General features: G+C 48.9%; 1 pseudogene; it reads right to left on the bottom strand.

The window, feature by feature from the left end:
- Positions 1-6,185: 6,185 nt before the first annotated feature.
- Positions 6,186-9,042, bottom strand: LOC119309347 (annotated as a pseudogene).
- Between the last annotated feature and the right edge of the window lie 17,743 nt (positions 9,043-26,785).

The following is a 26,785-nucleotide window of genomic DNA, read 5'->3' as shown; positions in this document are numbered from 1 at the left end:
TCTGAATCTGGATACATATTGAAAGTGGGAGCAATTATCTGGAGTAGCTCCATGCAGAGCATTGTAGACATAGAATATTTGCAAAATACATACGAATCTGAATGTGATAGACCCGTTGACTAAACTTCTTTCATGAGCAAAACATGATCACACCTTAGTACTCTTTAGGTGTTAATCACATAGCGATGTGAACTAGATTATTGACTCTAGTAAACCCTTTGGGTGTTGGTCACATGGAGATGTGAACTTTGGGTGTTAATCACATACAAATGTGAACTATTGGTGTTAAATCACATGGCGATGTGAACTAGATTATTGACTCTAGTGCAAGTGAGAGACTGAAGGAACTATGCCCTAGAGGCAATAATAAAGTTGTTATTTATATTAGCTTATATCATGATAAATGTTTATTATTCATGCTAAAATTATATTAACCAGAAACTTAGTACATGTGTGAATACATAGACAAAACATAGTGTCCTAGTATGCCTCTACTTGACTAGATCATCAATCAAAGATGGTTATATTTCCTAACCATAGACATGTGTTGTCATTTGATGAACGTGATCACATCATTAGGAGAATGATGTGATGTACAAGAACCATCCGTTAGCTTAGCATTATGACCGTTACAGTTTCATTGCTACTGCTTTCTTCATGACTTATACATGTTCATCAGACTATGAGATTATGCAACTCCCAAATACCGGAGGAACACCTTGTGTTCTATCAAACATCACAACATAACTGGGTGATTATAAAGATGTTTATTCGGACACCGGAAAAGTTCCGAGTGGTTTCCGGTAAAAAGGAGTGCCGGAAGGGGTTACCGGACCCCCCCGGAAGCAATGGGCCAACATATGACACATGGGAGAGAGAGGGAAGCCCACATAGGGGAGGCGCCCCCCATGGGGAGTCCGAATAGGTCAAGGGAAGGGGGCGGGACCCCCCTTTCCCTCTCCCTCTCCCTCTCCCTTCCTTCCCCTCTTCCACCAGGTGGAATCCTGCTAGGACTTGGAGTCCTAGTAGGACTCCCTTCTCCTGGCGCGCCCTGCAAGGGCCGGCCGGCCTCTCCCTCTCATCCTTTATGTACGAGGGCAGGGGGCACCCCAAAGGAGATCAAGTTCTCTTAACCATGTGCGGTGCCCCCCTCCACAGTTACACACCTCGGTCATATCGTCATAGTGCTTAGGCGAAGCCCTGCATCGGTAACATCATCAACATCGTTGCCACACCATCGTGCTGACGGAACTCTCCCTCGTCCTCAGCTGGATCAAGAGCTCGAGGGACATCATCAGGTTGAACGTGTGCTGAATGCGAAGGTGCCGTACGTTCGGCACTTGGATCGGTTGGATCGTGAAGACGTTCGACTACATCAACCGCATTAACTAAACGCTTCCGCTTTCGGTCTACGAGGGTACGTGGACACACTCTCCCCTCTCGTTGCTATGCATCTCCTAGATAGATCTTGCGTGATCGTAGGAAAATTTTGGAATTACTACTTTCCCCAACATCTTTCGCGCCAAATTCGATCGCACCGGTGCCCCCGAGCGCCACCCAGTGCACCGGGTTTGGCCTGGGTCCGCCGGCACCAATTTCGGCCCAACCCGACAAAAAATAGGCTCCTGGGGGCGCGATTGGGCCGATTTTTGCGCGCCGGTGCTAAAAAAACGCCGGAGGGGCCTGTTGGGGGCGGCTGGAGTTGCTCTAAGTATGACATTTTTTGGGGGGTTCAATCATTGTGTAGCATGAACCGGTGCTGGACTGTTAGTTTTGAATTATTCTCTACATAACTAATGTTCCACGCGGCATTGCTCAATATGCTGAGCACGCGCAATGCAGTCTTTGTAGACATGATTGAGGGGGTATCATCTGTAAGCTGTCCTTCCTATGTAGAGGGACCTACGAATTGTTCCACCTAGCTCACAAAAAAGTGACGGTTAAGACATTGTTTTGTACTAGTACACAAGCCCGTGCATTGCACCGGGCAAAAAAAGGGTTCACAACCTGCTTCATCTGCCATTATGCACCATTTTTTATTTACAATTGTGTAATAAACGCCAATGATAAGGTTAAAGGTTAAAATTTTATTTTTTTAAATAGAAGTTAATGTTTATATAAAAAATGGATTGTTTTAAGAATAGTTAATATTTTATGAAATTTGAACATTTTTTGAACAAATGTTTTTCTTGAAAAGAATGATTTTTAGAGGTAAGAATGTTTTATTTTTTGAGGGTTAAGAGCATTTTTCTGAATAATATAATTTTCATAATGTTTTTTTGAAAAATATATTTTATCTGCAATTGTTTTCTGCATAACCTGCTTCATGTGCCATTGTGCATCATTTCTTATATCAAAATTTAAGAAATGTTGATGATAAGGTTGAACGTTAAAAATTTCTTTTTCTAAAAAAATTAACGTTTACATAAAAATTGGAATATTTTTAAGAAGAGTCAACGTTTTATGAAATTTGAACATTTCTTTGAAAAAAGAATATTTTTTGAACAGGTGTTTTTCTTGAAAAGAATGTTTTTTAGGGGTAAGAATGTTTTGTTTTTTGAGGGTTGAGAACTTTTTCTGAAAAATATTTTTTTCAGAATGTTTTATTTTTTGAAAAATATATTTTATCTGCAATTGTTTTTGGCACTTTTGGGGCTTGGCCCAAACGACTTGGCCTACACAAACACGCGCTCTCTCAGAAAAAGGAGACACAGTCGCTGTGAGATAAACTATACGCTTGTTTTAAAAAAAAGTGCACGCACTGTCTCTCTCCCCGTTCGCCGTGTCACTATCCCTAGCAGACACCGCCGCCGGCCTCCCGTCTATCCCCTCGAACCCTCTAGATCCCCTCGCGTCGTGTCACATGCACACAACACACAGAGGAGCGAGCGCTCCTTGCCCCGATCCCGCAAGCCGCTCAGACCGGAGAGCGCTGCCACGCCGGTGACGAACCCTTCTCCGCCGCCTCCTCCTTCTTCCCCGTGCTCCTCTCCTCTCCCTCGCGCCTCCTCTGCATCGGCGTGCCGGCCAAGCGCAAGGCCTCCGTCCATGGCAGCCGCTACATCGGGCCGCTCCAGCAAATTCCAATGCTAATGAACGGCTGACACACACTGCGCAGTACTCACAGCAGTTGGCAAACCACCCTGTTGGGTAGCAGAATTTCTGACCTTAACAGCAGTTGGCAAACCATCCTGTTGGGTAGCAGAATTTCTGACCTTAACAGCAGTTGGCAAACCATCCTGTTGGGTAGCAGAATTTCTGACCTTAGTAGGTTTTGGAGAATATCATTGCCATTTAATCAAGGCTAGAATCTGAAGCTTGACTGAAGAACATAGCAGAAATGAACTTGACTAAGTAAATAGATCAATAACTCGTTTGCTGGTAAGTACCTAGATTTTGATATTGACAGAATCTGAACCCCAAGACCAGTGGTACTGACAGCAGAGTAAGAAAAATGATCACAAGTGCATTACCCAACTGCCGGATCAAAGACATCAGTTAAGGAAAATTAACTACAGTTTGCAGCACAGGAAATCACAAGCTAGCATAGGCTAAATAAAATAGACCAATTCAGATTGAATGAACACCTAGAATCAGTTAAAACTTAAAAGATGTACGGTGTTCCACACTGACGTACAATATTTGTATCCTGACTATATCCCAAATAAAGACATACATATTCAGATCATTGTATGTCAAAACTGTACATCAGCCAGGTCTTGGACCTTGTACAAACAACATAAAACAGAGCATCATCCAGCGGAAGCAACACACAAACCAGGAGGAGCAGCATAGTTCATACCTTCAGATTGAGGGAAAACATGATGATATTTGTGGAAATAAAATAATAAGAGCACTGCAACTGCTAGTAAATAACGTGATAATTTCAACTGACACATAGGGCCACCATCAAGGCATCAAGCACAGCATACTGTTAAATAGTACTCCCTCCGTCCCAAAGTAAGTGTCTCAAGCTTAGTATAACTTTGTACTAAAGTTAGTACAAATTTGAGACACTTAGTTTGAGAAGGATGGAGTACATGTCTAGATATCTAAAACTATATGTAAGCTAGAAACTGAAAGTCATTTACAGCCAACTATATGTAATTGACCCTACCAGTCTATATCCAATGTATTATGAGGTGCCCTTTCATTTGCTAGATATGTAAAACTACCACCAGGGATGCCAGCCAACAGAGAGGTTTCTTTTTTCAGAAGTAGCATGCACATCCTGTTTTGAGAAAATGGAAGTTAGCCCCACCAAGTAATCAATCTTGAAAAAAGAATAAAGTTTTGAGATTAGCTTACATTATTAATTTGCAGAAATGTATGACATATCTTTTCTTACAGATTCATATTGGAAAAATGTTAATTTTTGTTAATATGAAACCCGCGCGTTGCAACGGGGATACAACTGTGTCCTGGTTGATATCCTTCTTGCCCTGGATCGCGTACAATATCCTCCTCTGCCCAACGATTCAGAATAGGAGACAACCTTATTATGAGACGTATGACAATGGCAAAGAACATCATAGAGTTACATCTAATTATCTTATGATTTATCTTATTACACAAAATAACAAAGAAATGCAAGCACAAATGGCTGCTGAAGCCACTATATATAGCTATTTTTCCATGGTATAAATATAGCCTGAAACATAAGTTGGTCAAAAAGTAAGCCAAGAAACCCAAGGGGGGAGGATGAGAGGAATTGAACCATTGAAAAAATATATATTTTTAGATAGGACAAACAGTGGGAGGCAAGATCCATCATAGATGAAACATGAAAATTCATAGAGGGGAAAGAGAAATATTCCACGAGGAAATTTTCATTAGCAAATCCACAACACATAAGAGATGTGGTAACTAATATCTTTCATCAACTACTCCTTACCTGCAGGCGCTTACTCTAAGATTGATAGTGAAAAGTGCACGCCCTTGCCTTTCATAAAAGTAAAGAATCAGGAATCAGTAGGGAAAAATGACTCATGTATAAATATAATGGAAAATATCATCATGATATATACCCAGTGCGAGGTACTGTGTGCAGCCTAAATACAATCCAATCTAGGTATAAAACTGATGCAACTTAAAATATCGAGGGAGTTAAATCACCAAATCTATTGACCAATATCTAACAAAAGAATTATTAACACTGGTCCATTCTGGACTAGGTTTATAAGCTGCACTATCATCAAATCTTCTCGAAAACAAAAATGATGCTTTGCTAATAGGATGAAAAAAAAAACAGTGCAGCTCACTTTACATATCACTAACCATAAATGCCATAAAGCAGGAACCTTGTTCATATTAACAGTGATCATAAAACTGAATTTATATGTACTAATTTGTGGTCACTATAAGAGATGACTACACACCAAAAGAAAACAAAAAAGCATATGTAACTAAACAATAATCAGATTGACTCCAATTTGTATGGCTTGCCCATCCAATGTATGACTGATGTGTAACAAAATATTATTCGAATATAGTATATGCTCCAGTTTTCAACACTGGAACACTCTATAGGGATCACAAACATATGGTTTGTGGTCTAGGATTCCAGATATTGAATGCAAGCATCGTGCCAAATATGAACCAGAGAATCATGTGTTCCAATGCAACAATACTAATATAGTTATCCTATTATCCAGTAGTTTATCATATTGGTTCTCACAAAACTAACTGGTTAACTATGCAGTGTCATCGTCATTTTCGATTGTGTTGACATGCAGGCAAAAATAATCCAATGTTCGGTTCTACGTGCAGATAAATCTGATGTATTTGCACCGCGACAAAGCAAAGAGTTATTTGTTAGAATTGACTTGCATATCAATATGTTCAGTGAGCGCTGCACCAAAGAGCACATGGAATTAGTACAACTTTGGCTCAAAAAAAGGTTAACCTCTATATCAGTCAGCTCTGCTGCATCAGAGAATTTTAAACGTGGACATGATAAAATAAGGAACCATATAGGTGTATTACAAACATGAGTGTGAAGCAAACATATCTTAGTTGTGCCTCTAACCGCTGAAAGGAACATGATAAGAGTATTTGAAAGAGATTAAATACTTGAAGCATCTATTTTTTGAACCTTGACATTTTAATTCTCAGCATAACCTCCAAACCTGTTGTTGCAACATAAGATTTGTCTATGATTTGAGCTGTAACAATTCTCTGTTCTGTTACAAACTCTGCAGCAAAACAACAACAATCAGTTGTGAGTAAGATGAGAGAGACAGGTGGATCTGCCAAGGGTGTATGGGGGAGAGAAGTACTGAACAGAGTGGAGGGAGATGAACTTCGGGTGGATGGTCACCAGGAGAACTGTCGTAGGTGAGGATTCCTGAAGAAAAACAAATGGTCCATAACAATTCATGTGCAGCTGTGCAGTGGTTCGGTGCTTGGAGATTAACTACCTGTAGATGAATCCACCATGAGGTTGGGATTTGGTAGAGGGGAGATGGGGCAGCAAGGTAGATGGAAGCAGCCAAGAAGGAAGAACATTAGTGGAAAATATGACGAGTTAGTGGAACCATAGTGTTACACCATGTTGTTCTACAACATAAACAGCAACGAATTATCCAAAGGTTGAGTAAAAATGGTCCAATGTTCAATATAAAAATACAAAGAAGCTATTGCACCGAAAGTAAGCATTTTAAGGTAGAATGCTAAACATAAACTGCAGGGTTAAGGTAGCATTATTTTTGGACACTGCATCTTATGGATACTGCAAATTACTTCCAAAACGTATCTCTGATCTAAATTGATATGCAGAGACAGAGAAAAATATACTAAGCGCCAATATAAGCTGGGACTGAACAAACTCGTCCATATCATGAAGTCCAGTAAATGCAATCATCCAAAGCAAAGTAAGAAACAGAAGTATCTTTAGCACATGTAAGATGGTTATGGACCACTTCTCTAGCAATGCAAGCTTAACATCAGGGGCGCCATCACAGACAACCAAGTCTGCTTTACATCCATCAAAGTGCCTGATAACCTGCAGCATATGTGCATCTGTTACATCAATACAAGCAAAATTTTCATTACAAAGAATTTATCTATGCATCTATCCCTCTCACCACTTCCGCTGTCTGAGCATTGATGATGTTGCCCTGCACCTGTATAACACCTTCTATCGGAGCCAACGGTTGCAGATCAATTGCAATGATGAGAGGAAGGCCACCATGTCTGGTATAAGCAGAGCACAAAAACAATCAGATACAAAGAATGAAATTATGTTGGAACATAAGGTGTTCGCATGAATGCTGCTACTCACTTGCCGTCAGATGATAGCTTTGCCGGTAGATACAGATTGTGGCTGAAAACCTGCAATTGCGATTGAGATAAGCAATTGAACAAAGGGGATGCAAGCATGGATGGGGGAAACTGAGCATGCGAATACCTGCTCCAGCTAGCAGCGCACAAGTCAATGCCACGCTTCAATCCTGCACACAAACAAACTTTTTTTTAGAAAAGGAGGATGACCCCCGGCCTTTGCATCTGCGCGATGCATACGACCACTTTATTAATTATTCTCACAAGACCTTACAAAGTCATACAACAGTAAGACTAAAGCCGCCGTCTAAGCAACAAACTGTCGCTACACCTATCCAGTTGATGAAGGGGCGCAGATAGCCTGGGCCTAATACCAAACAGACATCGCAACCAAGCCTAACATCTAAGACCCGAGACCCCAACCTGGCCACTTGCCGGGTCTGGGGCACACACTGGTCCGGCGTGCTCTCAGAGGCCGCCGCCGCCAACTGCCACCGCTCCATCTTCAGAACTGTACTGATGCATCAACTTTGCTTGGTCCAGCTATCGTTGACGCCACCACGGCGCCCAACGACACCTCCTCCCTACGCGCAAACAGCTGAACACGTCGCGGTCGCCACTGATACACCTCAGCGCCATGCTGCCAAGTACCACCAGCCGACACAGCTTGAAGCCCTTGGAGGATTTGTCGTGCGTAGCACCTGTCGGTCAGGCATGACTTGAGATCTCCACCGAAGCTCCGTGCAGAACGAAACCGCTCCACCTCCTGCCTCTGACTTCCAGCGCTGCTCCACAAAACTATGCTCCCAAGAGAGAAACGACACCGCAGTACCGCCATCGTCCGGTCTGGAACACCAGATCCTAGGGTTTCCCCCGGAGCAATACGAGTGGGTCGACGGTAATCACATGACGATGCCTTCATCAAGGTAATGACGTGGAACGCCGCCATCGCCCGCCGCCGGCTCGGTTTTCACCGGCAAGTATGTCTTCCCGAACTCGCAGTTGGTGCCAGATGACGGATCCCGAGATCCAAACACCCAGCCTCAGGCCGACCACCTTTGACGGAAGAGATGACCACCACCGCCGGCTGCACCGGTCAGAACAGATCTGATCGAAGGTGCCGTTGTCGAAACCACCAGGCCCTCCACGCCGCCGTCACCGATCTGAAGGCAGCATGCACGCCACCGCCGCCAAGCCGGCCGCCACCGACCGCAGCCGTTGCCGCCGCCCGAAGGGCCATACGCAGCGCCCGCAGCCCTGGCCTCCGCCGCGCCAAGCCGTCGCCGTCCGAGGACGGGACGGCCTCCCGCCGCCTGCAGCCATCCGCCGCGCCGCAGATCCCAGATCGGTCGCGCCACCACACGCTTTGTGGTCCGCCCCACCCCGGAGACGCGCGAGAGAGGAGATCCCCCGCCACCGCCGTCGGCCCTCGGGCTTAGCCCGGCGGCGTCTTCTGGCGATGGCGGAGGGAGAGGAGGAGGGAGTTTGCGCGGAGACGGCTAGGTTTCTGGCCGCCCAAGTCGCCCTAGGGGGAGGACGACGCGGGGAAACATGATGTGATGACACGGGGTTACAGATGATCTACCAGTTCTCAAATCAGCTGGAAACAAACAACAAAATGAAAACATCGAGTGGTTAATTTGCGGCCGCTCATCAATGGAAGGAAAGTGGCAGGACGTGAGTTGATTGGGTTGAAACGAGACCGTGGAAGATGTTGAACTCCTAGTCGATCTGTATGAGCTTGAAGGCGCTGCCAGCCATCCAGTGGCGGAGCTACACCAGAATGCTTGGGGGGCTGGAACACAAAATGTGAAAATTTAAGGGGGCAAAATGCTAATTTTTCTTCCAACTAAGCACTCTACTTAATATTTCCTTCACAAAATTGTCCAAGGCTGGGGGGCCACAGCCCCTCCAGCAATACACTAAACTCCGCCAGTGCAGCCATCCACCGCTCCTCCTTGGCCTTCCGGTAGTCGATGTTCTGGGAAACCGCCGGACAGAGCCCCCACCTCGCGCCGATTGCCGCCGAGCCGCCGGCGGGCAGCAGCAGGACCACAACGCACCTCACGGCTCCTTTCTCTCCCTCCGGCGTCCCATCTCCTTCCTCCCGGCCTCCCTTTTCTCTCCCACTCATCTCTCTCTTCTCTCACAGGTACTTGACGCCATGCCGCGCTCACCAGCCGTTGTGCTCCGAGATCTGGCCGCTTTCCTTCTAGACCCGTCGCCTGCGCGCCATTTCCCATCGGATTCGGTGAGATTCGAAAGGTCCTCGCCAACGCGCCCTTGCAAGGCCGCCGTTGGTCTCATCTGTGTCGTGGGCGATGTGCCGGCCCTTCCAGCTCGCCCGCCTATCCTCCACGCCTCTCCATTCTCTCCTCCTCCGTGCGCGTCGCCGCCCTGGAAACAAACAACAAAATGAAAACATCGAGTGGTTAATTTGCGGCCGCTCATCAATGGAAGGAAAGTGGCAGGACGTGAGTTGATTGGGTTGAAACGAGACCGTGGAAGATGTTGAACTCCTAGTCGATCTGTATGAGCTTGAAGGCGCTGCCAGCCATCCAGTGGCGGAGCTACACCAGAATGCTTGGGGGGCTGGAACACAAAATGTGAAAATTTAAGGGGGCTGCCACCCCTCCTGCCATGGCCGCTCATGCAAAAAATCGAAACGTAAGGATCGCGGGTTGAATACTTCCAAATATAGGGTCCTTTTTGTAAGAATGAAGAGTTTTCTCAGATACCCACTTAAAAAGGGAATGCGGGTTGAATTCTCAAAAATGAAGGGGCTTTTCTGCAAAAAGGCCGAGACGTATGACCAGAAGCAATAATTGCTTTATCATTAAGGAAAGATTTAGAGGTCAAATTTTGGTCATAAAGTATTTAGACTGAAAACTTGAAAAAACCCTATGCGTTGCTTCGTCTTAGAAGTATTTTTAGAATTGTGCTGCCCATTATGCAGATTGTAATAGCAACATGTGAGGAGGGAGTTGATGATATTGATTCAAGAAGGAGGATAACCCTTGACCTCTACATCAATTGATGCACACAACCATATATTACCCATAAAATAAAATCCAGCAGCCAAAATTTTCACCCGGAAAGAAAGTCTGAGTCTGCATGCCTCGTGACAGTGGTTGCATCAGGTAACTACTAACCTACGGTAAAAGAGAGAAAGAAACGAAAAGTACACATTGAGCCTTCAACAAGGAAACGCCGCACATGCGCTGATGGTGACGAGTCCACCAATGGTAGAGCCAGATTTTTTTACCAATGGAGCCGAATGCTATTAAAACTAGTGGGGAGGGCCAAGCCACTGGTAAATGGGCTTTTAAGAGCAAATAATCACTAGTTTTTACACCGTTCATTAGCAAATTGGCACTACACCTCTGGTGTTAGGGGGGCCAGGGCCCCTGCTGGTCCCATGTCTCCGCCACTGAGTCCAACCATAGGTCGGTCTCAGAATTTTCATTCCCAAAGCCGAGCTTAAATCCATCATCTTCAACAAGGACATGACGTACGTGCGCGTCGACATAGCCTGATTGTAGATCTTGTGTAGCACGTGACGACAATGAGCATGACTTGGTGCTTCCGCATGAGTCATCGTGTGTCTCACCTGTCGGCAACATGCATGACTTGGTGCATCCGAAAGAGTCACTGCACGTAGCCCTCGATGAGTTGGATTGAACCCAATCTGGAGGTGGAGGAGGTGTCCCATGCCGCCACCAGCCTTAGAAAGGCCATCACCATCTTAAGATCTTAGCATTCATATGACCCAAATGATCGCGGAGGCCGCCGCGGTCGAAGAAGTCGGGTCGTTGCCCCAACCGCTAAACTCAGGCCAACTCCACCGCACGACCCCATCCTGTTCGGCCCCGTCCGTTTGGGGTAAAAGGGACAAACCGAGCGGCCCAGCGCGCGGGAGCAAACAGACTTTTGTCCGTTTTGTGTTCGCTTTCGACCCATCCCCGTCCAAGTTTGCCCGCATTTTGGGGTGAAACGGACAGCACGCGGATGGGCGGGACGCGCGCGCTCGTCTGCCCCTGGCCCGCCTGTCAGTGACACAAAGCAACCCCCCACGCCCCATTTGGCGCCATTTCCCCCCAAACCCTCCCACGTCCCGCCGTCCCCCTCCCTTACCCGTCCATGGCCGACACCCAGCCGAACACCGGCGGGCCGGCCGTCGTCCCGTCCCGGATGGCCAAGAAGAAGAAGGCCAAGGCGCCAAGGAAGCCGCGGTCGGAGTGCACGCTAGAGGAGATCGCCAGGTTGGACGCGGAATCGGCGAAGAGGAGGAGCCGGAGGGCGGTCGCCAAGGACACCATCGCCGCGGCCAAGTTCGCCACCGACCGTGCTGCGATTGAGGCCGCGCGGTGCAAGACCGAGGTCGAGGAGAAGGAGGCCATCGTCAACAAAGCGCATGCCCTCCTCATGATGGGCATTTGTCGTTCGGCCGGTTTCTCTGGTGCGGCCGTCGGTCCGGCGAGCACAGGCTCGTCGATCACCCGGCCTTCGCATTGCCAGTCGCCGACGTTGCGGACCACGCCAATGTCGCCCGGCTTCCCCCCGCCAAGGCCCGACGGGCAGACCCGTTTCTTGGGGTTGCCGGATGTGAGCGTGATCGCGCCGTCCACCCCGCGCCCGACGGCCGTCATCGACCTCAACTTCACCCCTGGGTCCAGCAGCGGCGGACGACCGTCCGTCAAGATGCAAAGAAAGCAAGCATGGCCGTCGTTTACGGGCACCATGCCGTCCCCCCGCGTCTTGTTTGATGGAATGCCAACACCAACGCCACCGGTCGACGACCCCTACTCCGAGCAGTTCATGGAGGAAGTGATCTACAAGGGTGGGCATGTCCCTGTCTACGACCCCGAGGAGACCCAAAGTCAGGATGGCCGCGGCCAGTTCACTACCGATGAAGAGGCCAACGACCGTGCTGACTACGACCATGGTGACTCGTGGCATGAGGATGATGACATCTATGTCGAAGGTGATGGTGATGAAGAAGAAGGCAATGGCATTGATATTAGTGGCGAGCCACTGTTCATCGACGAGCTCACCCAAAGAGCAGAAGCATAAAAGAGGAGGAAGAGCATTCACACGGGTTCATATACACAAGATGAGGACAATTTGATTTGCCAATGTTGGATGGAGATTAGCCAAGATCCGAGGACGGGCCTGCAACAGAAGGGCCTAGTTTTTTGGACGAGAGTCCACAAAACTTTCCATGAAAGGAAGATGTTTGAACCCTACCAAATCACAAGCAACCGTGGCATCACCTTGATTCAAAAGAGGTGGTTGTTCATCCAACAAGAGTGCAACAAATATTGCGCCGCATTTGAGAGCGTTGAAGCATGGCCCGTGAGTGGTCTTGGCATTGGGGACATGGTATGCTCTCCTCATCCTAGTCCTTTCCTTACAGCCAAGTGAGTTCGGCCTTGTATATGTTTGCATGTCCAATTCTTGTTGATCTTGTGGTGTAGGCATTTGAATCTTTGGAAGCATTCAAGGCCCAACACAATGACAAGCCATTCACTCTTACGCATTGTTGGACGATCATCAACAATTGTCCTAAGTTCAAGGATCAATACCGTGAGCTTCAAAGGAAGAGAGGCAAGAAGACGACCAAGTTCGCCGGAGGTGGAGATGGCGAGGCGTTGAAGAGACCGAGGGGCAAGACCAACTCCAAGGTGGACGACATATGTGATGCCTCATCCATGGCCTTGCATGACACGTTGCATGGCATGATGTCTCAAAAGGATGTGAGGGATGAGAAGAAGCGGAAAAGCAAGGACGAGCAAATGAAGCAATACCTAGAGCTTCAAAGGAAGAAGCTTGAGATGGAGGAGGCGGCCAAGAGACGGAAGATCGACATGGAGGAGGCAGCGCGGCAAAGGTAGCTCGACATCGAGGCCGAGAATGTCAAGGCCAGGCAGAGGCAGCTCGACATCGAGGCCACCAATGCCGCAACCAAAGCAAAGGAGGTGGCCCTTGCGATCATGATCGTGGACTTGACCAAGATGAGCGACAAGACGAGGAGCTGGTTCGAGTCCAGGCAAAAGGAGATGTTCAACGTCGATGGCCTGAACTAGGTCGTCCGATCGCCCATGGCCATTCTTTTTTGGAGGCTGGCATGGGTTTCGCCCGCTGGGCCGCTGGCTGTGTGCCGGCGAGAACCTGATTCATTTTGAAGGCTGGCTGTGTTGCCGGCCGCTGGCTGTGTTGCCGGCAAACAAAACTATTCATTTTGGAGGCCGACTGTGTTGCTGGCCGCTGGCTGTGTTGCCGACGAGGACGTGTAGGCCGCTGGCTTTGTTGTCGGCGTGAACTAGGGCCGCTGGCGTGAACTAGGCCGGCCGTTGGTATTTGAAACGTCGTTGTTTGAAAATGGAGGCGGATAGGATGGCGTAAAAGGATGCGGCCGCGCGCTGGGTGCAAGGCCACCGCATCCTAAGACAGGACTGGACACGACCCCATCGCCCTACCCAAACGGACAGAATCCGGGCAAAACATACGTCCGTTTGGGGTCGCGCAGTTGAGTTGGCCTCATGCACCCCACGAGAATCAGTGAGCCGATCACGGCCAGACTACCGCCACTTGGCCGACTACTGGCCACCATGGTGCCACACAACAACAACAACATATAGCCCCCCACCTCTGAGGGAGTCTTGGACTAAGGGGTCCTCGGGCATCCGGGCTATGTGATATGGTCCGGACTAATGGGCCATAAAGATATGAGGTTAAAGACCTTCCCCCGTGTCCGGATGGGACTCTCCTTTGCGTGGATGGCAAGCTTGGCATTCGGATCATGCATCTTCCTTTCTCTGTAAACCGACTTTGTACAACCCTAGATCCCTCCGGTGTCTATATAAACCGGAGGGTTTAGTTCATAGAGGTAATCACGATCATACAGGCTAGACATCTAGGGTTTAGCCATTACGATCTCGAGGTAATCAACTCTTGTAACCCCTATACTCATCAAAGTCAATCAAGCAGGAAGTAGGGTATTACCTCCATTAAGAGGGCCTGAACCTGGGTAAACATCATGCCCCCTGTCTCCTGTTACCTTCGATCCTTAGAAGCACAGTTCGGGACCCCCTACCCGAGATCTGCTGGTTTTGACACCAACACTGGTGCTTTCATTGAGAGTTCCACTGTGTCGTGGCCAGAAGGCTCGATGGCTCCATCAATCATCTACAACAATACCGCCCTGAGGGAGACTTTTCTCCCCGGCCAAATCTTCGTATTCGGCGGCTTCGCACTGCGTGCCAATTCGATTGGCCATCTGGAGCAGATCGACAGCTATGCCCCTGGTCAGTAGATCAGTTTTGGAAACCTAAACTATGTCACCGATATCCAAGGAGACTTGATCTTCCAAGGGTTTGCGTCCTCGACCACAGCTCCGGCCCTAGATACGAAACACCTCACCGAGTCCTAAGACGGGGGTTTAGAGCCCCCTGGACTCTTCGCAGCCATAGAGCTCAACATTGGAGATACGGAGGGGATCGTTTCACCGGCAGGCTCGGAGTCACACCAGGCTCCCTTCATCAACATGAAGCCCGACTCACCCCCGAACAACAGATCCGAGCTCTTGAGGTCCGTGTTATGCAAGCTCGGCCAGGGAACTCCTGTCCCGCCCTACTCCACGGACTCTCGCTTCCATGTCCAAACCTCACTCTTAAACGAGGCCCTGGATTCAATGTGATCTCTCGCCATTACAGAAGGATTGCTGCCAAACTACGCCCAGCCCACACCAGGGGCTGAGAGCGGGGAATTTTACGTCCCACCCACCACCCACTTTATAGCCACTGTCGAGGACTTAACCGACATGCTCGATTACGCCTCCGAAGACATCGACGGTATGGACGACGATGCCGAAGAGGAGCAAAGCCAGAACCTGCCGTTTACCGGACGCTGGACGGCCACTTCCACATATGATGTGTACATGGTGGACACACCCAAAGTGGATGACAACGATGATGGGAAAGGTCCCGTCAAGGACAAGCCTTCTGAGGCACCGCCAAAGCGTCGATGCCAGCGACGCCGCTCGAAATCGCGTCGTGAAAAAGACAGCAATACCGGCACCGGAGACAATAATACCCCGGAGAACACCGAAGACCAAGAAGCCCCTATCGAGCCAACATCCGAACAGGATGATTGGGAAGAGGGGCAAGTCAACCCCGATGATCCTATTGGGAACGAAGGCTCGGAGGATAGTAGTTACCTACCGATCTCCAAAGAGGACGAGAGCGTCGGCGACGAAGACTTCATCGTACAAGAGGAACCCCTCGAATAAGAGCGCTTTAAGCGCCGGCTAATAGCCACAGCAAAAAGCCTGAAAAAGAAGCGGCAACAACTTCAAGCTGATCAGGATTTACTCAATGACAGATGGACTAATGTCCTGGCAACCGAGGAATACGGCCTCGAGCACCCAACTAAGAGTTACCCAAAGCGCATGTTGCTCTCCTAATTCGATGATGAGGTCCTAGAACCTATACCGACAGCGTGTAACATGGCTGACAGGCCTGACTGACCACCCCCCGGCCGGGACAAAGCGGCAACCCAAGCCGAACACCAGCCTGCACCACCTCGCCCTAGAGGTAGAGAAACAGTGGCTGCAGGATACACGCACGACCTGCAACAAGACCTGGACAATAGAGTCTGTCATACCAGATCAATTTATGGATCAAGGGGGCGTGCACCAGCGCGAGAAGACGGCCATCAGGCCTGGCGTGATAAGCACAACCTCACCCGAGCCGAAAACACGCATACTGACCCCATCCGAACTGCGTCGTGACATCGCCCGATACAGAGGAGCCGCACACCCCCTATGCTTCACCGATGAGGTAATGGAGCACCAGTTCCCAGAAGGGTTTAAACCCGTGAACATTGAATCATACAACGGCGCAACAGATCCCGCAGTATGGATTGAAGACTTTCTTCTCCACATCCACATGACCCGCGGTGATGACTTACATGCCATCAAGACCTCCCCCTAAAACTTAAGGGACCAGCACAGCATTGGCTGAACAACCTCCCAGAAAACTCTATTGGCAGCTGGGAAGACTTGGAGGACGCCTTCAGAGACAACTTCCAAGGTACCTATGTTCAACCCCCAGACGCCGATGACCTTAGTCACATAATCCAGCAACCCGGCGAATCAGCCCAGAAGCTCTGAACCAGGTTCTTAATAAAAAAGTACCAGATTGTGGATTGTCCGGACGCCAAAGCCCTCACGGCCTTCAAACACAGCGTCCGAGATGAGTGGCTCGCCCGACACCTCGGCCAAGAGAAGCCAAAGTCCATTGCATCCCTTACCGCACTTATGACCCGCTTTTGCATGGGAGAAGATAGCTGGCTAGCTCGTAGAAGTAATAACACCAGCGACCCAGGCACCTCTGAAGCCAGGGACGGCAATGGCAAGCCACGACGTGACAAGCACAAGCGTCGAAACAATAATGAAGACACAGCGGTCAACACCGGATTCAGTGGCTCCAAATCCGGTTAGCGGAAGAATCCATTCAAAGGAAACAAAGATGGTCCATCCAGTTTGGACAGAATACTTGATTGGCCTTGCCAGATTCATGGCACAACCGGTAGACCTACCAATCACACCAACAAAAACTATTGGGTCTTTAAACAGGCTGGCAAGCTCAATGCCAAAGACAAGGGGAAAAAGGCCGCCCAATGAGGATGACGAAGAAGAGCCTCGCCCGTCGAACACAGGGGGGCAGAAGAAATTTCCCCCCGAGGTCAAAACGGTGAATATGATCTATGTCACCCACATCCCCAAACAGGAGCACAAGCACGCATTAAGGGGCGTCTACGCCATAGAGCCGATCGCCCCAAAATTCAACCCATGGTCGGCTTGTCCGATCACCTTCGATCGAAAGGACCACCCGAGCAGTATCCGTCATGGAGGTTCGGCAACTTTGGTCCTCGACCCAATCATCGACGGATTCCACCTCACGCGAGTCCTCATGGACGGTGGCAGTAGCCTTAACCTGCTTTACTAGGACACCGTCCACAAAATGGGTATTGATCCGTCAAGAATCAAGGCCACTAAAACTACCTTTAAAGGAGTAATACCCGGCATAGAGGCCCGTTGCTCGGGCTCGATAGCATTGGAAGTTGTCTTCGGCTCGCCCGACAACTTCCGCAGTGAAGACTTGATCTTCGATATCATACCCTTCCGCAGTGGCTATCACGCACTACTCGGACGGACCGCTTTCGCTCGATTCAACATGGTCCCACACTATGCTTATTTAAAGCTCAAGATGCATGGTCCATGCGGCGTCATAACAGTCAATGGAAACACGAAACGCTCCCTCCGCACGGAGGAGCACACCGCGGCTCTCGCAGCCGAAGTGTAGAGCGGCCCCCTCAAGCCGCACACCTCATCGGCCATCAAGCTGCCAGACTTTGTTAAAAGAGTCCAGTCAGTCTCGCAAGCTAACGGCTCGGTACTTCCAGAGTTAGACTAGCAGTTTTGCCTCCATCGATCACCACGCACACCCGCGGAATTTGTACCACACATGCATCACTACACACTCAAATACCTTGGGCATCAACGGAGGCACAATACGAGCAAGTCTATAGTACAACTCGACCCTGTATGGCCTTCCACCTTTGTTCGATTACTTTTCTCTCCTACCACAGGTGCATTCGAGCCCATATATCCTACGGACTCACAAGTACTCTCTTCGAGCCCGGTTTCGTGCGAGTAACTAAAGACCGTTCCCTTTAAGGAACCCCTCTCTACAATGCAAAAGCGGCGCAGACATGCGGCAGGACATCCAAAGGACTCTTCGGACCAAACCTTATTTAAAGGACCTGTACTGGGATTTTTCTCCTTATTATTAGACCTCCGACATGTAAAATGACTTTGGTGCTTATGGCACCCTCTGTAAGATCACGTTTTGACGTATCAATCAGATTCTAGTAGGGACAACTTTTTGGTATCAACTTTATTCATAAAACTGTACTCCGTCTCTCCAGTTGTCTCACATACCTCGACACCATTGCCAGGGGCTCTATACGGCCACATATGTACCGCCAAACAAAAGCCCGAACAGCTCTGGAGCACACTTCGGCCTCCCGAACTTGGCATTATATGCATCGGCTCCGAATCATGTCTTTGGTAAATAGTTGGGTTGCCCGGCTCCTGTGTTTGCTACCTTACGTTCCGTTTGTTCGGCTAGGGTAGTAAAGGGAGAACTACTGCGTTTGTTTTTCTGGTTCGCCTGGTCAAGCATCTCAGTAGAGAAAGCCGAAAAACTGACTGTCATGATGCGGCGAGAGCTGGTCAGCCGCTCGGTGACTTATAAATCTTTAATGATTTTTTCGTATTAAATGAAGGACTATTTTTCCAGTCATATACGTAACATATCCGCATTCGGATAGTCACATACGTACCAGGGCTATTTTATAGCCCCATCATCAAACTCCTATGGCTAAGTGAGAGCGGTAAAGCCGTATAGTCCGATTGCCTGGTTCGCCGCACTGACACCTCCGCCACAGACCAAGACATTGGGTCAAGAGTGCTCATGTGCTATTCCGAACACCCCCGTAGCATCTACATGGGGGCCAAAGCCGACAACTGGAAAACTCTCAGGCATACAAAAACGGCCACACAGGAGGAAAGTAACTTCAGATAATGGCACAAATATATTACAAAGCCTTAATATATATAATAAACACGTCCGGGTCGTTCGGGTACATTCATTCGAATATAATGTCCTTTGAGCATTGACCCTCTATCAAGCGAGCACCCTCTAAGAGGTCGTCTAAATAACACTCCAGCGTGCGGTGGTCCTTGCCTTCGGGGGGACCCTCAACCGCGATAACGACGGCTTTCATCTTCGCCCAGTGCACCTTGACGTGGGCGAAGGCCATCCGTGCACCTTCTATGCACACTAATCGTTTGATTGCATCGATTCGGGGCACGGCATCGAGGAGTCGCCGCACTAGGCAAAAATATCTGCTCAAAACGGGTTCGACCAGCCACAGCCGGAGTATGACCTCCTTCATGGCTGCTCCGGACATCTTATGCAACTCGGCCCACTGCGCCATTTGCTCGTTCAGTAGCGTCAAACGCTCTTGCGTCGCAAACTGTGACCAGAACAGCTTCTCCGTCGCATGGCCCTCCTAGGCTCGGTAGAATTGTGCAGCGTCGGCGGCATTCTTCGGAAGCTCCGCAAAGGCGACTGGAGAACTCCATAGTCGATTAAGTAAGGCATACCTCTGATCACCAAACTTAGACTGTAAAAGAAAGGGCTTACTAGCCGCTATCTGTCCGGCCTGTCGGATCTCCTCGCAAGCCGCTCGGGATTCAGATCTCGCCTCTTGGGCTTCATGAAGGGCCTTGGCAAGTTCGGCCACCTTAGCTTTATTCTCCTCCTTGAGGAGCTCGCACTTGCGAGTAGCGTCCTTGAGATCTTGCTCAACCATGGATACCCACTCCTCGAACTGGCGCCGGGTGGTATGTTCGGCCTTCAAATCGGCAGCCGCTTTCTCAGCGGCCGCATCGCTCACCCTTGCCCGCTCCTTCACGTGGGCAAGGTCACTCTTGAGGGTCTCGACCTCAGCAACGCCATCTGCAATTATGCATATAGCAGCGCGTAAGCTTCAACTTAGCATTTGCAAACTAATTCAATTGTATATGGAGCACTTGAAACATACCTTGCGCCTCGTCGAGCCACTTATTAATCCGGATATTGTCCTCGTCGACCAGCTGCAGTTTCTGCTTCAGTTCGGAAACTTCGGCGGCCTGAGCAGTCGCTGCTAACAGTGAAGCCTATTTTTTTTTATCAAAATGACAAGTATGTTATTTCCTACAGATATCTATAGACCCTCTGTTCGCCCTCCTTCATTGGCCAAACAGAGTCTCAGGGGCTACTATCTATATACAGGCAGATTTTTTATATGGAAAGCGGCTAAAGACATTACATCGCATACCTCAAAGCCTATTAGTAGGCTCGTGAAGGCTTCATTCAGTCCGCTCTTAGCGGACTGAACCTTCTCAACCACCGTACCCGTCAAGATATGGTGCTCCTCCAAGACGGACGCACTTTGCAGAGCTTCCATCAACATGTTCGGTGCCTCTGCATTAGTAGAGGTCACCACCAGAATAGCCATCTCCCCCTCCCGCGGAGGGGGCTGCTGATCTGATTCCGGAACCGTTCAGGTCTCCGGAACAGTATCCGGCCGAGGGTCGGATGATCCAGGACCCCTGTTGCCGGTCTCTATGGGGGTTGCACCCCTTATGTTCTCGGCAGCCAAGGCGTCATCCTCCGGCGCCGCCTTGGTCCCCTTCCGCACTTCTCTGGAGCCCGGAGAAATCCTATGGGAAGACACCTCGGTGTCGTCCGCCCTAGGAGGCGGGGAAGCTTGTGGAGGCATCTCGCTCTCCGTCTTCTTCGGTGAAAGATCCCCCGGTGACGATGATTCTTGAGAAATGTCACAGGCCGGACTGGAATATGAAATTTGATATTATTCTTATAATCTATAAAAAGATTCGATGTATATAAGGCATCTTAAGGTACTCACGATTTGGCAAGGGGCTTGGCTTAGGGGCGGTGCTTGGGGACAGCTTCGGTGCCCGAATCCGAATCATCCGAGAGGGATATCTTTCCCCTCTTGGACGCCCCCTCCTCAGGATTTACGGAGGCCGCCCTCTTTTTCCCTTTGGGAGGGGGGGTTCTCTGCTTCCTCCTCCTCCTCCTCCTCCTCCTCCTCCTCGTCTTCGTATTCCTCATGAGAGGAAGGAGCTTTGGTTCCTCCGGACACGGCGCCCGAAGTTTCTTCGTGATGGAGGCCACCTTCGGCCTCCTTGCTATTCTTCTTCTTGTCCTTCTTTGCCGGCGCCTGGTAGGGCGCCAGGACCATCATCTTCATCAACATAGGCTCGGCTGGGTTTTCGGGGAGCGGGCCCGGACACTTAATCCGCTCTGCCTTCTTTATGCAGTCCTATTCAGGAGATGGAATTTTCAGTACCCCCCCTAAGATTGACAAGCTAAGTAATGTTCAGAAATATGATACTTACTGGGGATGCCAGATTGTTGCAGTCGAGGCTGGTGTCGTTAGACGTCCTTGGCCACGTCTTTTGCTTCTTGAAGAGCAGCTTCCAGATCCCTTTGTGCTTGTGCCAAAGAATCGCTGCAGGGTCTGTGGCCCCTCTGGATTAAACTCCCACATTTTGAGAGGCCGTCGCTGGCAAGGGAGAGCTCGGTGGATGAGCATCACCTGAATCACATCAGCAAGGGTGATGTCCTTTTTTATCATACTCTTGATACGCTTCTGCAGCATCGACACTTCGTCAGGGGATCCCCAATCTAGACCCTTGTTGGTCCAGGATGCGAGCCGCAGTAGAGGTCCAGATCTGAAAGCAGGAGCAGCAACCCACTTGGTGCCGCAGGGTTCGGTGATGTAGAACCACTCCTGCCGCCATACCTTGACAGTATCCACAAATCTCCCTTTGGGCCAGGTAACATGGTTGAGCTTGCTCACCATGGCACCGACGCACTCGGCGTGTTGGCCTTCAACCACCTTCGGCTTCATATTAAAAGCCTTGAGCCATAAGCCGAAGTGTGGGGGGACGCAGAGGAATGCCTCACACACGATGATAAACGCCGAGATGTGGAGGAAGGAATTTGGGGCCAGATCATGGACATCCAACCCGTAGTAGTACATGAGACCTTGGACAAAGGGATGGAGGGCGAACCCAAGTCCTCGGAGGAAGTGGGGAATGAAAACCACCCTCTCACCGGGTTCCGGGGTGGGGATGATCTGCCCCGGGTTGGAAGCCTGTGTTTTATCTCTGCTGTCAGGTACCTCGCCTCGTGTAGATCTTTGATGTCCTTCTCCGTCATGCAGGAGGCCATCCACTTGCCCTAGGAACCGGATCCGGCCATTGCTGGAGAATTTTAGAAGTTGGGCGCTGGAGCTCAAGGACGGAAAGGCAAAGGAAGAAGAAGGCGTGAGGTGAACAGATGGGTCCTTGTCCTCTTATAGAGGTAGTGAATATCAAGCGCCCCCTCATAAGCCTTAAACCTCGCCTATTCCCAAGGAGACATGCGAACGACACGGTTGGATTACCCAAATCCGCATTGATAAGGATCCCGTGATAAGGGGGCACGATCTCTGCTTTGACAAGACGTGTCAATGGTCATGCCTCGAAAAGCGAAGCGGGGGCTGTAAAACGGTTCAAAATAATAATAAGGCCAGAACATAACGTCTTGCCGAAAAAGTTGCCCATGGACGTGACTTATTTTTGAGTATTGTTGCCTCTTACAGCTTAGGGTTGTACGTTTAAGCAGGGCCAGATACAGCTCTTATGTGCGGAAGACTGCTTTGGAGTATTCGGAGGAGGAACCCGCCTTGCAATGCCGAAGACAATCTGCACACTAGATACGCCATCATTGAAGCCCGGTTCAGGGGCTACTGAGGGAGTCCTGGACTAAGGGGTCCTTGGGCGTCCGGGCTATGTGATATGGGCCGGACTAATGGGCCATAAAGATATGAGATTAAAGACATTTCCCCGTGTCCGGATGGGACTTTCCTTTGCGTGGATGGCAAGCTTGACGTTCGGATCATGCATCTTCCTTTCTCTGTAAACCGACTCTATACAACCCTAGATCCCTCCGGTGTCTATATAAACTGGAGGGTTTAGTTCGTAGAGGCAATCACAATCATACATGCTAGACATCTAGGGTTTAGCCATTACGATCTCGTGGTAGATCAACTCTTGTAACCCCTATACTCATCAAAGTCAATCATGCAGGAAGTAGGGTATTACCTCCATTAAGAGGGCCCGAACCTGGGTAAACATCATGTCCCCTGTCTCCTGTTACCTTCAATCCTTAGATGCACAGTTCGGGACCCCCTATCCGAGATCTACCGGTTTTGACATCGACAATCTCCTCGCCACATCCCGCAGGAGATCCCACTCTATAGGCCGTTGGCCCGCTCGAAGAACGAGGCCGTCATGACCTCATCATCGTCGTCGGACCATCGTCGGCTGCACTCGCAGCCACCGGGAGCCCGGCCACCATCATGTCGGGGCCACCGCTCTAGAATCCCTACTCTACGAAACACATAGTTGTTGTCCAAGGCCAATGCCATGCTTCAGGTCGTAGATCTCCCATTGCGGTGTCTCATCCCGGACTTTTCCCAAATCAGGAATGTTTGAAAATTTCACAGGGAATTAAAAATTTCCTAGAAATGATTGTGATGGCTAATTTTTAGTTGGAATTGGAATAGGAGTTACTTTAATTGTGTGAAATGTGACACAAAAGAAGCTCGAAAATTATTCAGGAACCCTAAATTGTCATTTGGGGATCATTATAAAACCCAAGGTGGAGCCAGATGTTTGTGTGCCTAGTGATAGATTTGAAATAAAATCTCCAATACCCTAGATTGTTTAAACCCTAGCTCTACAATCAAAGCCCTAAAGTCATCTAGCTTTTAATAGAGACCCTAAAAGGGTAAACTATGGTGATAATAAGTTCCCATATAAGTGTTAACCAAATATTTAAAAGAGGGCAGAAGATGAAATTTAGTAGAATTCAAATAGTAAAAAGAAACTCATTTGAAGATGAAAAATATATGCATAGGAATATTGGAAACAAGGATTAAAAACAAATTACAAATAATAAATAGTCAAAACTCCCCAAATAAATGTCTAACAGTTTATAAATATTCCCTGGGAAATTTAGGGCAAGTTTGCCTTTTGAAGGAAATTCAAAAAGGAAAGGTTTTAGAAAGAAAACGAAAATAGGAAAACAAAGGAAAAAAGAAAGTAAAAAGAAAAGGCCAGTCGTGGCCAGCCAGCCAACTAACTAGCCGGCCTAACGGGCCAGCCGAGCATGCAACCCACCAAGCCACTTAACCCTACTCGTAGTAACTCACTTGTCATATCGAAATCCAACAGACCATAGTGCGCTCGAGCTCTCTCTCTCTCTCCTCTCTATCTCACTGCATGCGGGACCCATCTGTTAGCCACGTCGACATCGTCAACCTTTGCCCGAGTTTCTTGCAAGCACGCACCGGACACATGTCATGCCCACGACCTCCACGTCCCATGATCCCATGCACGCCGACCTTGCCACTATGTCCTATAAATATCCACGACCAACACGTCCCATGATCCCATGCACGCCAAGCTTACCTCACATGTGTTAGATGCATATGCTTTCCATGGGGGCACACTGGCGCAGAGCTAGGTGTTTTTTCTACTTAACAAAGAATCGGTCGACATTGTCGGATTCGGGGCTCCACAGACCCAAGAATGGTTCGAACTCTAGGGCGTATGCGAAGAACTCAACCTATCTAGTCTACCCGTTCACCGCCCCATGGTCTAGCTCGATTCACATGAACAAGGAAGAAGATGAACACGATAGTTTACCCAGGTTTGGGCCACCTTGCGGTGTAAGACCCTACTCCTGCTTTGTGGTGGATTGGCCTCACGAGGAGCTGAGGGTGAACTAGGACAAGGGATGAACGACCTCGCGTGGTCTATGGGTGAGGGAATGAGTCAACCCCTTCTACGGTGGTGGCTAACCTACATTTATACTGGCATCGGTCCTCTTCCCCCAAACGTAGGCGGGAAGGGATCCCACAGTGGCCAATTTGAAAGGGGACAAGTAGTACATCTTATCATGACGAAAGTGAAGGAAATATGCCGTAGAGGCAATAATAAAGTTATTATTTTATATTTGCTTATTCATGATAAAGGTTTATTATTCATGCTAGAATTGTATTGATCGGAAACCTAAATACATGTGTGAATACATAAACAAATACCGTGTCCCTAGTGAACCTCTACTTGACTAGCTCATTGATCAAAGATGGTTAAGGTTTCCTAACCATGAACATGAGTTGTCATTTGATAATGGGATCACATCATTAGGAGAATGATGTGATGGACAAGACCCATCTGTTAGCTTAGCATTATGATCGTTCAGTTTTATTTCTATTGTTTTCTTCATGTCAAATACATATTCCTTCGACTATGAGATTATGCAACTCCCGAATACCGGAGAAATGCCTTGTGTGCTATCAAATGTCACAACATAAGTGGGTGATTATAAAGATGCTCTACAGGTATCCCCGGATGTGTTTGTTGAGTTGGCATAGATCGAGATTAGGATTTGTCACTCCAAGTATCGAAGAGGTATCTCTGAGCCCTCTCGGTAATACACATCATAAGCTTGCAAGAAAATGACTAAGGAGTTAGTCACGAGGTGATGATTACAAAACGAGTAAAGGGACTTTCCTGTAATGAGATTGAACTAGGTATGAAGATACCGACGATCGAATCTCGGGCAAGTAACATACCGATAGACAAAGGGAATTGCATATGTTGTCATAACGGTTCGACCGATAAAGATCTTCGTAGAATATGTAGGAGCCAATATGGGCATCCAGGTTCCGCTATTGTTTAATGACCGGAGAGGTGTCTCGGTCTTGTCTACATAGTTCTCGAACCCGTAGGGTCCGCACGCTTAACGTTCGCTGACGATATAGTATTACATGACTTAAGTGATTTGGTGACCGATTTTGTTCAGAGTACCGGATGAGATCACAGACATGACGAGGAGTCTCGAAATGGTCGAGGGGTAAAGATTGATATATAGGACGATGGTATTCGGACACCGGAAGTGTTCTGGAGGGTACCAGGTACATATTAGATCACCGAAAGGGGTTCCGGACACCCCCGGCAAAAGATATGGGCCTTATGGGCCAAGAGGGGAAACACACCAGCCACAAGGGGCTGGTGCTCCCCCCATATGTGCCGGCCAAGGTGGAGAAGGAAAGGGGAAGGAGGAAAGGAAAGAAAGGGAATGGGATTCCCCCTTCCTCCCCCCTCCGATATATATGGCAGGGGGGCGCGCGGCTTGGGAGGAGCCCAATTAGGATTTGGTCCTATTTGGGGCGCCTCCTGGCCTTTCCCCTCCCCGTCCCACCTATATATATGTGGGGGCGCCTAGCAGACCCCGGACAATTATTTAGCCATGTGTGGCGCCCCCCTCCACCGTTTACACCCCAGGTCATATTTTCATAGTGCTTAGGTAAAGCCTTGCAAGGATCACTTCACCATCACCGTCACCACACTGTCATGCTAACGGAACTCATCTACTACCTCGATGTCTTGCTTGATCAAGAAGGCGAGGGACGTCACCGAGCTAAATGTGTGCAGAACGCGGAGGTGTCGTGCGTTCGGTACTTCATCGGTTGAAGCGCGAAGAAGTTTGAATACATCAACCGCGTTGAGAAACGCTTCCGCTTACGGTCTACGAGGGTACGTAGACACACTCTCCCCTCATTGCTATGCATCTCCATGGATAGATCATTGCGTGTGCGTAGATTTTTTTGTTTTCATGCAATGATTCCCAACAGAAAGGTGGTCTTTGCCTGCAAAACTTTTGGTCGTGACGCAGTGGTGGGCTCGGCGATGACATCCGTCCTGCCGCGCTGGTGGCCTTGGTCTTGTTGCACCGAAATGGAAACC

Source organism: Triticum dicoccoides, chromosome 5B (genome assembly GCF_002162155.2).
Source record: "Triticum dicoccoides isolate Atlit2015 ecotype Zavitan chromosome 5B, WEW_v2.0, whole genome shotgun sequence".
NCBI lineage: Eukaryota > Viridiplantae > Streptophyta > Magnoliopsida > Poales > Poaceae > Triticum > Triticum dicoccoides.
The sequence above is the reverse complement of the archived record's forward strand: the minus strand, read 5'-3'. Positions and strand labels throughout refer to the sequence as shown.